The sequence below is a fragment of the Strix aluco genome, chromosome 4 (assembly GCF_031877795.1).
Source record: "Strix aluco isolate bStrAlu1 chromosome 4, bStrAlu1.hap1, whole genome shotgun sequence".
Lineage (NCBI taxonomy): Eukaryota > Metazoa > Chordata > Aves > Strigiformes > Strigidae > Strix > Strix aluco.
The window spans coordinates 46,815,745-46,829,487 of NC_133934.1; the positions used below are offsets into that span (position 1 = coordinate 46,815,745).

The 13,743-nt window shown below is 40.6% G+C and overlaps 1 protein-coding gene across 7 annotated transcripts in view; it reads right to left on the reverse strand.

Annotated features, from left to right (window-relative positions):
* Positions 1-13,743, reverse strand: part of RAPGEF2 (Rap guanine nucleotide exchange factor 2) — a 188,664-nt gene that overhangs the window by 138,806 nt on the left and 36,115 nt on the right. Inside the window, exons 1-2 of one of the 7 annotated variants that reach the window (XM_074822917.1) lie at positions 2,176-2,195; positions 1,631-1,678 (exon numbers count right to left, since the gene is read on the reverse strand). The exons of the other annotated variants lie outside the window; for them this stretch is intronic. The gene's annotated coding sequence lies outside the window, so the exon portion shown is untranslated. Of the gene's footprint in view, positions 1-1,630; positions 1,679-2,175; positions 2,196-13,743 lie in introns of those variants that run through there. 7 annotated transcript variants of the gene reach the window in all.

Genomic DNA, 13,743 nt, shown 5'->3' on the forward strand with positions numbered 1-13,743 from the left:
GTAAAGTCGAGGTCACGGTACTTTGACATCATAGCCAGGTGGTGACCACAGCTATACAATATTCCTTCTTCAAATGCATCTTTAAGAAGGTTATGATCATTAAAAAAATCCAACATACACTTTGTCTTCATAGACTACCAGATTTGTTAAATGGGGCAGGTATTCCAAATCACGAGCAAATAAGGCACAGTCTTATTAAAGAGCTGTCTTGCCAACTGATCTGTGATAACTGCTCATATGAACATTTTAACCTTTCCATGGCAAACAAGCTTTGTAAATTTAACAACAGGCTAAGGCGGCAATGTTGTTCAGCTGACGAAGGGGTAACCTGGCAAGCCACCGCTGCACAGTCATTTGTGATCATCTGTCTGCATCTAAAGCTCTAACGGTCCCAACTGCTCACATTTCAGATAACTTCTTGGACATATGGCATTACCTTGCTGTTAAAACAATATCATGGAATAGACCTCCTTGTGCCACTGGGACCGAGAAGCCCTGGGGGTTTCAGCACTGTCGCAAGTGCTGAATGTCATGACACTCTACCCTCTGCTTCTTAGATTTTTCTCTTGCCAAGCAAAAAAAAAAAAAACCAACAAACAAAACAAAACCAAAACCAACACAGAAGCACAAACCTCACCTTCTGGTTGAGAAAAATCAGTTCCCAAGCACAACTGAATTGCAACCCAGCCAGCAACACGCTCATTTCCAGAATCACCCCATGCATCAGAGCCACCTCCACTTTTTAAACTGGGATTTTCTAGAAGCCCATGATGCCAGGGGAGACGACGACCACCCCCTCCAGAGTTTACTTGTTGCAAATGGCAACCACCAACCCAGGGTTGGGCTAGCGAGGAGCTTCAAGCTGCAGCTCTCTGACTTATTACCATGACAACTCACATCCAGAAACAAAAGGAACCAGCAAGCGCTGGTGCACTCTGCCAGAACTTGCAACAGAAATATCTCGGTAGTACTATAATCAACAGAAAATACAGTAAGTTATTTTCTGTGGCTGGCCTACAACCATTTTATGTTGCTGGCTTGCAACCAACCAAAGCAAAAACACAAAAACAAACAAAACAAAAATAAAGTTCGCCTTTCCAACCACTGAGACAACAGCGGGTATTTGCTGAAGTAAAACTGCACCATTCCTCTTTGCTTTGGATAGTTTTGTCTTTATTTAAGAAAAAAACGTGTTGCTCAGTTTCTTTATTAATCAAAAAAAATCATATACAATAGAAGGGGGAGAAAAGATTATACCACAACTAGTTTCAAAGGTTTATAATACCCTGATACACACCTTTATATTGATGTGTTTAAAGAAAGCATTAAGATTCATTTAGACAGATACAATTTTCCCAACATTCAAACATACAACTCCTCTTAGTTCAGCTTACATTTAAACAAAAGCTTTGCCATTTGATTTCATGTTTTAAAAGAATCACGTTCATTTATTTTTTTTGGAGCAGCTGAATTTACAGCAGCATATTTCAGAGCATTTCTTCCAACAGATATTAATCTTACTTGAAGCATCAACAGTAGGTCACATGAAAATTAGCCCCAGACTATCAGGCAAATGATCATACTGAAGTACATATTTGCATGTCAAATCAATCCTCACCCAAAAATTCACCTCAAAAGCTGCTGGTGATCACATTCTCCCAGAGCTGGAAATATTCCTCTGTGCAAAGGAGGCAAACATTTGAAAAATGCTGAAGTACTTTCCACAGAATAATCTCCAACCCTGAATTTATTTGTTAGCTCAGGTATTTCCTGAAACAGAGGCTGCATTTAACAACTTCAAATGTTTATCTTTTGGTTGTTTGGGGTTTTTTCCTTCCTATCAGCAATGATAGGATTCTGAAAGGGACCCAAGTTGGTGTGGGTTTTTTTTTTTTTTTTTTTTTTTGGGGGGGGGGGGGGGGGGAGGTGTTAAATATCACTCAGGGATGAATCAATTTCCGTATCTCACATGGGCTTAACAGGGACACTGCTTTGATCTGACCAGAGCAATTTTTGCACTCTGCACTCTTAGAAGCAGAACACCAACCACCTAAGAGATTTTCGTGTCAAATGGGTAAACATCCATACAGGTCAATCATCCACAAGGTTATGGTGGTGATGAAGCATGGCCCCTCTCAGGTCACCACCCTGCAAACTACATGGAGCTCTGAGTACCATAAAACAAGACGGAAAAAACGAACTAACGGCCTTCCATTGCCAAATAGGTTGGACTTTCGGGCACTGGGAGAGCATCCGACGCCTCAGCGAGCCGACCCCACTTGCCAAAGCTGCCTCCTCTGACTCAGGCTAATGCTCTGACCCTTTAACAGTCCAAGTCCAACAAGCAGCAGTCACACACGTACCCATAGCCAGCCCACGTGAGGCTGTCCCAGCACAAAAGGGCACGCAGGACCACCCCGGCTTGGCAGCAAAACAGGCAGATGAACAGGGTTCAGCCCATCTGCTCTGCCTCTGCCTATTAAGATCAAGTGACACAGAGCAGCTTCAGCCAATGTAACAGATCACTGCCCTTACAGGGAAGGACTCGACTCTCTTGATTCAGTCATACCCAGCATTGCACCCACAAGGGAACGCCATCAGGAACACCTCAGAAGCTTAAAGAATGTAAGAGAAGTCACACGGTGAAGCTTCACTGGAATGCTCTGCCAGCCCCTAAAAAAAATCCCTTCTGGAGGGAACAAGCCATTCAAAGTGGTTTGGCTGTACTGTTAAACCATAATGCTGGGAGGGGGGTAATCTGGAAACACCTTTCTCTCTAACATCCCCCATCAGCAGCTCTAAATAGCTCTTCCTCAGCACTTTGAAATCCCTTTCATGCCATCACACCTGCTGATGGGATACATCAGAGCTAAAGCCACTTCCATGCATCAGAAAACTCAACACCAAGCCCTAACACCTATATTGTTTGTCAAATCTCCTACTCAATGCTTTAAAACACTGCATTTGTACTTCAGGTTACAGAGATGGTCATACAGACATGATTTTCACTCACATGCACAAGATCCTGAAAAGGCCAGAAGTTGTGAATAAATCTCATCTACTGCTTACTCCATTCCCTAACTTGGCTGCCTCTGTGGTTTTTGTTCAATAACTTTATCAACAACTGTAAAGAGGTAGAGATACTGCCAGCTATTTCTTTGTGACCAGAGGCTGCGTAGTTAAAAACACAAGTCAACCCAATAGCAGTGACTGCTTACAGCTGGTCTACAAACTGCTACTGAATTAAGAGTCTAATTTCTATTAACTGCTAATGAGATATCTGGCTGTCACGTCACAACTGATTTTTTTATTTATTTACTGAAGTTCAAGAATGTGCCTCCATTTGTTATAATAGTTTCTCCCCCCCACCGGTCCCAACAAAGACAGACATTTACAAGTCGACGGGTGGTACAGCTGTCAAAGGACCAACAAGTGTTGTGGAATGGAGAAACCAAACAGACAGACAAAAAACCCTGTCCACAGGACAGCAGCAGGCAATCTCTCAGAATCTTAATCCAACCCATATTAAAGGGAAACAGGTTTTTCAGCCTCCATAGCCTTTCCAGAGTGGTACCATATGTCATATGATTTGTTTAGTGCAAGTTAACTAAGCAAAAAGTTAGAGATATAACTCTGAATTCCTTGCATACAATAAAATACATACCCTTGGTTTCATAACAGAGTATTTTTGCCTATATCTTAAGCATCATTATTTACAAACTTTTATACTAAGTCTTGAAATGGAGAAGCTTACCAGTTGTTTCGCAAACTAATTTAGACCAAGCATATGACAGCCATCAATTTACCAAATCTTAACAAGATACTGCTTATCAACTGATGAACAAGCAACATTTGTTCTTAAACACTGAATGCATACCTTCACAGCAGCTTAAAACCATGTGTTTGAACTTTAAAATTGGACATCAAAAGTATGCACATTCCTCGTTAGAGATTACTGGTTATCTGCTGAGTTAGTAATTTACCGCTGAGTCTGAAAACACACTTTTAACACTCAAAGCAACTCCAAACAGAGCTCAGCTAAAGCATGGCAGTGAATGTCACACCCTTCCCCAAAGCACTCTGATGGACAATAGGTGTGATCTTGCCCACTGGTGCCCCACAAAAGCCCTTGCAATGTTATTAGAAACCCAACTCTAAAGAGCACCATGGCAGTATCTAAGCATTCCTAAGTGTACTGAGAAATATGACCAACATTAATTACCTGCTTGCACAGCCCTAGAATGTCCTAAAACATGAGACAAACACCTTTCCACTCCTCTTTCTGAGTCTGGCACAAGAATATAGGAGTGAAAAACGTCATTTCAAACAGCAGTGAACATTTCCTGAAGATACAGTGGCCTAGGATGATGCTGGATGACAAGAATAGGATACCCGTGCAAAAGTACTGCCATCTCCTCCAGGAGCCAGGTGGTAGCCAGAAGGCTTATTCCAGGAGCACCTGATGGGATGTGTGGCTGCACCATGCTCACCAACGCTCCTGAGCTTCGGGCACAGAGGAAGAGGGATGATTAGTGACAGTGTGACTAAAAGCAGAAGACTCCTACAAAGGCTGGGCACGGTGACTGAGGTAAATCAGCTCTCAGGCTGCAGAGGACTGGGAGGGCGAGGCACAAGGACACCACACCTGTGGTGTTCGGCACGAAGAACCAAGATCCAGGCAGCCTTGTTATTAGCTTTGGCCTCCACTGGCCTTCTGCTGGTACCAGGAGAGCTAATTACTGTTTCGGATCTTTACTCTCCAACCCCACTGGGAAGGGCTTATTAAGTCAGGAGCCTGGCAATACCCACAAGAGTCTCCATACATTTAGACAGCACTTCTCTGCTGGTGAAATAAGCCACAGAAACCCTGGCGAGTGAGGTGCAGACAGTAGATCCACAGTGAATCTACTCAGGAGCAACAGAGCTGGATCGAAACTAGCTCTGTGAAAACCCAAGGTGTCTCTGCATCCTGCTCACTGCCCCCAGGTCTAGAAACATAGCTCAGGAGTTACTCACGCCATCCCTGCATCGTCACCAGCTTTCCTCAGAGCGTGCCTGCTGCCTCCACACACTGCTGTGCCTCAGCTAAAGCATCTGACAGGACCTGACCTCTCTTTGAAAGATCATCAAAGCACATGTAATCCAGATAACAACCGACAGGGAAGCTTGTACAGGTTGAGACTTCCTCCTTTTAAAACATCCTCAGTTACATTTAGCACAGATCATGATTGTTCTTTCTAGTGTCCAACATATCAAAAGGTGTCTTATCTGCTGGATTTTATCTATTTAATCTGCAAATGGTTAGTAGCCTCAGGCAAGCTGTCTAGTTCAAGAAACAGTAGTCAGACTATAAACTTTCCATCTGCAATGGGTGACACAACTACAGTGGTTTCAGGTTATAAAGTCATTGTTTCTACATAGAGGCACTTCTGCCAAAGTTCCTAACCTGTCACATTTGTTGCTCTGCCTTCCTGCTGTCACCAGCATTTTTAACCCATTTCACCAGTTCCACTTTTTCATAAAGATCTGAGGTTTTTTGCTCATTCATGAACCAAGCAATTGCTGTAGACAAACCGGCAAATATGTCTACAATTTTCTTTTTCCTCATCCTTAATTCAAAGAAATTAGTTTATTTCTACTACATTCCCTTCTGTTTTTTCACTAATACTAGCATTTAGCCACAACAGACATGTTTGATGGCCAGCATAAAAATGAATGAGACACCTCAAAGCACCTGCTGCAGGGCAAACAGCCCTAAAAAACTGCCAGAGGAGGAAAGAACTTGTCACCTCTCTTGGCAGTCTCAAATACTAGAAAAAGACTGAATGAATGCAGCAGCGACTCCAAGGCCCCACACATTTTATGGTCAGCCAAATCCTGCAAAATCTGGTAAAAGTTCTACATCAGTTCCAGCTGTACTTTAGTTAAAAAAAAGTTTTTGGCACTTGTGAAGGTACAGGAAACAGTCAGGAGCTCTAGACCTAGCACATCAGCTGGATGTGTCTATGAAAACAATCAGCAGTGCAATTATTTTCTTGAAAATTCTGTATATATTTTATGGCTGTTCTCAAATAGGGGACCCCACCAGCTTCCTTCCTTTCCTTACTTTGAGTGCAGAACACCAAGACTGCACTGCCTGTCCTTGATATTTATTCTCCCACAACTGAACAGACTAGAAATAAAGCAAGATTTGACTGTGGATCACTGTCAGAAACAACAGATCTCAGCTATCTGCAGTTCACATAACACCTTGATTCCACTTCAGCCAAACCCCAGTTGCTCACTTCCATTTAGTATGTAGAGTGGCCAAAAACTTGCCTTGAAAAAGGACACAGTTTGGGGGAGCCTGCACTCTCTAGTGCCCTGCTGAATTGAAATTCTGCCCAGGAGGATTGGGAAGGCTTTTTTGCAACCTCCCAGAGATTGCTTTCACTTGTAAGCCATGTATGGATGCAGCACATGCACTATGTGCTCTCTTCTGCCAGCTCTGCTCGGATGGGTACTGTACACATGAAAGACCACAGTAACAGACAGAAACAGTTGCTCCTCAAGTTTCCACAGCAAGTATTGCCAGAGGAGATTCTCCAATGTTACAGTCATGATTTAGTTGGCTCTGTACAGTTGTCTCACTCAGGGGTCAGTTCTGCACTTTTTTGCCATTGCCTTGCACTCCTTTGTGCCTTTTTTTTCTTTTCTTTTGGAAAACTTATGAATGAGTTTAAAAGCCAAGAACAGCAGATGTCTTGGTCTGTGGGTTTTGGGTTGGGGTTTAGGGGGGGAGGGGGGGTGGTGTTTGTTTTTTTGGTTGTGTGTATGTTTTTGTTGGGTTTTTTTTTGTGAGCACTGAAATACTACATTTTCATTTTAGTATATCAATAAGTCATGGATTACTACCCACATAACTTGAAATTACAGAGCTGTTTCCTTCCAAGGATATCTTGATTTCCTTTCCAACAGCATGTGAAAAGTCTAAACTCAAGATTGAATGCAAGAACGCATACTCTCTGAAATTATTAACTTGCACTGTGAACTTACAGAAGGTACAAGCTGAGTAAGAAGTAAGAGGCTAGCTATTAGAAGTTAGCTATTTACTAGGTTAAGGTTACAGGCACACACAGCACAGTTGTCACTGAAGCATATGCAAAGACTATTTGCCCTTCAGCAAACCAGCTGATAGCCCTGGGTAATTTAGGGTCAACAACTTACCCTTAACTACATCACAGTGATGGCAGGGGTTGGGAAGGGAGCTGCTTTGGCATTTGGGGGAATGGTCACAACAGCGAGGGTGCAGGGAGATGACAGGACAACACTACACTCAGGCTACTGTAACAAAGTCTACAGGTTAACTTTGTACTGTGCTATGTAATAGAGCTTTCTGGAGTTACTTCAAAAATATTAAGTGTTTTGGGAATTAATTACATCATTTATATATGTTAAACAGTGGAATAAAGGCTTTTTTGAGCAGCAATGTTGTATAATAGATCCTTAGGCATTTCTCCTTTTTAGGCTTTGGCAATAGCTGAGCACCTTGTGGCATCAGTATGGTCTCACTTGGTAACTATGGGAGTTTATGTGAGGCCAACTGGTCTTATATTTGCTTCAAGTGATTTAGAATTCCCAAGGGATGGGGAGGGGTAACAAATACTACATTCAACACTGACCCAGAGACATACTCAAAGAAGAAGGCACAAGTCCCAGTAATAAACTAATTGACTTGCAGCAGGCCTGATTTCACAGAAACTTTTCGAAAGTTACTTATAATTCTCTTTTTCATTCAATTAAACCTAGGAAGTCTTAAAAAAAATATTAAAATTTCACAAAAGTAATTTGAGTGGAATTATAAAGGTTTATCAGCAAAGAAAACTTGTTTTTAAGCTTAATTTTGTATCCCGGCAGAAAAAACCTCAGTACTATGCTAACAGCTTTACAGGAACTAAACTTGCAAACCTGATCTAAAAAAAGTTGAAAGATACTTCAGAGAAAAGAGATAGTAACAGCTAAGGTTGACACAAAGGACTAGTTTTTCAAACATACATATCAAACAAGTGAATCAAGGATCCCATCTTTTATTTCAATACATTTATTCTTTTGGTTGAAGAAAGAAGGCTTTTGTACACAACCTGTATATGTCTCACTTTTCATCATGTATTAGCCTGCTAGCTAGTTTTAAACCTATTTGACAGCATAGAAAAGTTACAACAGGAAGGGAAGAAATCAAGAAATGCAAAGAAACTGGAAGCAACGAGCTAAAGGGCTGGGAAGCACACATAAGGCACAAGTTGGGAACATCAAACACCTGAAAACACAAATATTTACACACATTCTTATGCTCACTGAATAACTTCTTCTTAAAAATTAAAAAACCTGTCTAGTACTTCATACCAACACAAGTGACCTGAAACAAAAGTTCAGCTTCCCCAGGCTTTCTAAATTAAACCCAGTATTTAATACTGAGTTTCCCTTACTTTAGTTACTAAAAGTGAGTTCTATGTTAGTAAATCAGAGCACCCTACTCACTTTCAAGTTATAAACATACTTTTATAACAGTTACAAGTAAAAGGTGACCTCAAGAAAAACAGAGCTTTGCTAGTTAACACAGCTTACCCAAATTCTCAGATCTTGTAAAGAAAGCAGTGCTTAGATCTCTGATGGGTAACATTTTGTCCAGCAAGCTAGGAAAGGACTAGCCCAAGCCCTCACCGTAAGCTGGTAGAGAGCTCAGGGGAGTGAGCTGGGGGAGCTTGAGCATTTGGCAATGGAAGACCAAGAAGTCAATATCTGGCTGTCTGACAAGACAATTTTCTGGCTGTAATCTCATTCTCTTAAACTAATTTAAAAAAATGCTCTTCTTGTCCTTCTGGTTAACAGCATTTCATTCACTTGAATAGCCTGCTGTTTGAGTGGTTAATACAACTATTACCAAGAATAAGTTTTATTTCTGACCTCAAACCAGCAGAGGAAAGTCTCAAAATGCACTCACAACACTGAGATAGCTCACATGTGTCCAGGTTAACTCCTGGAGGGTGCTTTGTATGTTGTTTTTAGTAAAGCGTGCACTCACCAAAATCACATATGGAAAGGTTTGGTTATGGGTAGACCCAAAGAACACACAATTCCTGACCAAGCAGCATCATGCAAAACAAAGGATTCTTGCATTCGCTATTCACTTGATACTAAAAAGCACCCTAAAATCATCTGAAGCAACAGTAAAATGTTGAAAATTAAATAATTGGAAGCAATATACTGAAATAGACTTGCAACAAAATATGCACAAGATTTCTTCACAAATATTCCACAGCCTCTCAGTACCTGGCTCTGGTGTCAACATTTTTTCTCCAGAATGTTGTATTAATGAAAGGCATGAGGAAGCAAAACAAACAAGCTCTTTAGATAAGTAAAAATTTTTCAGCAAGAAGTGACACCATGTGATTGTTCAAAGTCCTAGATGCCATTCAAGAAGAATCCCATTACTGTAGAAATACATTTGACATTACTAAAATCTTTGATTTAGCCTCACAGTAGTTCACAGTTTACAAGCACCCATAGTGAAGTATCAGAAGATGCAATAAAGTTCCTGCACATTTTAAAAGAAGTCTGCTTTTTTTAAAAAAAAAAAAAAAACATCTCCTACATAAACATAGCAACACTGAACCCCACAGTTAATATGGTTTTAGAAGGTTCTGCTTCAGGTCAGTATCTTGCAAAAACTACTTAAATATTTATAAGCTTTTTACACAACATGAAAAGCAAAAGTAACCAAATAACCTCTTACTGCTAATACATCTGGTTGTCTCCATTGTTTTCTACTTTACCATTAGAATCCCAGGAAAAACAGTAACTGTTTTGAGACCAAGCACAAAGACGTCCTAATTATTAGAAATCCCTCAACAAACCTAAGCAGCAGAGCAAGATTAATACAGTCACAAGACCCAGAGATTAATCTGTTTACCAAAGAATCCATGCAACAAAGCAGTCTAACACAAAAAGATTACTGAAGCTAGATTTTCAACAAGATAAGAAGGGTCAAGAGACCTAAACAGTGCAAAACATCTCCCTAATAATGGCTTCTTCTAAAAATAAAAATACATTTCAGAGGAAAAAGATATTACCTTGCTCTTTTAATAAAAATGTCTCATTTTAAAAAACAAACTCTCTAGATGTGTTATACTATAAACACATTACAACACAAGCCAAGTAACAAGCTGACCAGTAAAATAAAGCCTTTGTTTTTAATTACCTTTACAGTTCAATAATGGATGCAAATTTAAAAAAAGCCTTACCCAACACCCACCACCCACCCCACCGCACCCCCACCAAAAAATATCTTCTATCCTGGAACAGCATAATGTTTCAAATCACTAAGCTAAAGCCAAGTTTTAACTGAAATTAGAAAAAACAGTCTAAAACTCTAATTGTAAAAACATTATCTATTCAGTATATTCCACAATTCAGATATGGGATTCTCTCCTGTAAAACTATTGTAACCACTTTACAGGGAAAGAACAACCAGTGTCAGATCTAGAACACAAACTTTTCCTAAGCTTAAAAAAAAAAAGTGCTGATCAGCTCAAGCAAGATGAACCAAAAGAAGGCTCTGAGGTACCCAGACTTGATGACCACCTGCAAGCAAGCATCACATGTCAGACTTCCAAATCCCAGCTCAACAGAAGGTGGTACAGTGAAATTCAATAACCCAGAACCTGAAACAAGACAATTCATACTAGAAATTTCAGGGACTATTGGAGTCTTTGTTGTTTTTCTTGCAGATTGGTAAAAAAAAAATAAATTCAGCCTACCCAAAGGATTCAGTAAATCTTATCAGTTACACCAGGATCAGATGGCTTTCAAAAGACACAGTCACTGTAAGTTACAAGTATACTGCAGAAGATGCCCAGAGGAGTTCCTGTATGTCAATTGATCTTAACACATACTTGATTATTTAGTCAGACTTTCACTTGCACAAATTTTAAAGGTACATTCTTAATAAAAAGAGTATTTCACATGAAAGACCTTCCTGTTGTCACTTGAGTTTACACTGAAAAAAAATGGTCACTCTTAATGCTCCTATCATCCAATATTTTCCATTTAGCAATTTTTTTCTTTTTTTCACCCACACACAGGATGAACTAGATGGGGAATACCTTACTGCTCCTAGGAGCAGGTGCTACACAAGGGGAGCACACGCTGGATTGAGCTGTATTCCATTCCCCACAGACTGTGGTCCTTAAACTGACACCAAATGCCTGATCAAAACAGGACGGGGAAAGAGGTCCAGGCTGCTCATCCACAGACTTTCAGGGACCCGTAAAGAAGCTCAGGATGCTCCCCTAAGCCTGGGAGAGCTCTCCCATGAAGACAGAAATCCTTCCATCTAGGGCATCCAACAGAGGAGAAAAATGAGGATGACAACAGAGGGATTAACAACCTATTACAGCTCCCAAATTCCATGCTCCAGCTCCAGAGGCCAGCCAGCTGGTCACAGGTCCCAGAGGAGCATTTCCTAGCTGAAAAAAGCTATACCACCAGAAAGTGCCCACCCCCTGCTGCATCCTCAGCAAGCCCCTGCCCCAGTGACCAGATGAGGACGGTACAGCAGTATCTGCTGATAAACCACACCATCCTTCAGGGTACCGCAGGCAGATAACCCACCTGGGGGAACATGCAAGTAGAAAGCATTCAGTGGTGGAAAAGGACTATAAAGGGGCAGGGACTTTTCTCTATCTACTGAACTTATTTAATGTTCAGCCCTCAGTCGTCAGAAATTGCAGGCCTGTGGAATCAAATTTTTTTAATGTAGCCCAACATTAAATGTGATATAAGAATCCACAAGAAAACTCAAGGCTATACTACAGCTTGTCAGTGCTGATAACTTCTACATTTATACCACACCTAACTCAAGTTTAAGAGCAAGTCATACCAGCCACATCCTCCCTTCCTTTTTGTGTTAAATAATTATCTTCAATAATGCTTTTATAGCAGGCTTTTGTTTTCCCACAGTCTCATTAACCTGGTGACTTGAAAACAATAGGGCTTCTTGCATGCAAAGACAGAGGAGGATGCAGCTGCTTCCACCTATAAATAAGATGTTGTTGTATCAGATTGGACTGCTATTGTTTCAGCAGTCCATCGGTTACATGAGATGATTAGAAGTAAGGGTCAAGGTAGGTTTTCTGTTTTGGTGGGTTTTTTTTTCCTTTCTTTGAATTGAGAGGACCACTACCTAAGAAAAAAAAAAAAAAAAAAGGACCAAAAAGGTGAACAGAAGAGTAACCCAATAGTTTATGTAAGTCACCTCCCATACACTCCAGCTTCTTGACATAAGACAAACCTGAATGGTAATGACAGAAACCACTAAACAGTGGAACTGGTTTTGTATTTTAACATTCATTTATCAGATTATGGAGCTGTCATATTCTGTACATCCAGCAATACTTTAGAACACCTGTGGGGAAAAAGTAAATCTGAGATTTCATTAAGATTTTTGTAACTGGAAGGTCTATCAGTTCATACTTGTATTTTAAGCATACCTCAAATTTTCAAGGAGGACATAAGAAATATATAGTATAAAAGCCCGTATTACCAATCAGCTAAGACGGGTGTACATTTTACTAGTTTAGAGTTTAGGAAGTGTTTAACACATATCACACTCCAAACCAACCCGTAGGTACCCAGTACTTTGAGCTCACCTCCAAATGACCAAAAGAAAAAGGGAGACATGGTAGGGGAGGATGAGGAAATCCAAGTGCCTTCAGCACTGGTTTGTGAAACTGCATCTCAAGGAGACAAGGATGGATCCCAGTGTTGTAAGCAGTAGGGGATCCACAAACAAAGAGGGGGAAAAAGGAGAAAGCCGCAACCTACTCTCATCAGATACTAAAACTTCACTGATCCATGTCAAAGATTTCCTCTCTAATGTACTTTCTTTTTCCTGATGACACCAATTACATTTATACCATTTATACTCATCCAAATTAGCACTATCATCAGTTCAATTACATTAGAAATACTTTGATATTTCATCAGCACCTTTAGTTCATAAACGTATAATTTAAGTTCTTCTTGAGAAAGTGTATTAAGACAACAGTACTGCACTGGCTATGTAGTAAGCCCACCATCAGGATCTGGCTGCTCTCCATGATACTCGGGAGCTGCTGTTAGCACAAGACTCTTCTGCTTTGTGAGAAGATCAATGCTTTCCTTCTCCAAAGACTCGCAGACCCTGTGCCGAGGTGTCTTCAGCTCACTCTTCCCAGCAGCTCCTACCAGCCAGGCTACTACAGTAGGGCTGTGCCCCGAGCCTACAGAGAAACTGCACCCTGCAGGAAAAAGTGTTTCCATCTGTCAAGGTGCACCTAAAACGCACAGTCTGCCAGGCAGGCAAATACATTCCAGGAGGCTCCAAATACAGGGACACCTGAGGTGAAAAAGACTGTACCTAAGATATATATTTTATATATATGTATATAAGGAAGACAGATAGATAGATATTCCTAACAAGGTATATACAATCTTTGGTGGTTTGTCTGTACTGAGCTTCATAACACTGTGGGAAATTTTGGGTCCTCCACATGGATTAAAGGTAGGCATGCCCTCAGAAAAAAGAAAAAAAATAAAAAGGGGATAGAGAGAAGAATTGTCAGAAGCACTTAAGAAGAAAACAAGTTGCAGTCAGAATGAAAACCATAAGCATTTCTGACAGAGTAAAAGCACAACCCAACAGAAACTAGAATGTGCTTAAAACTT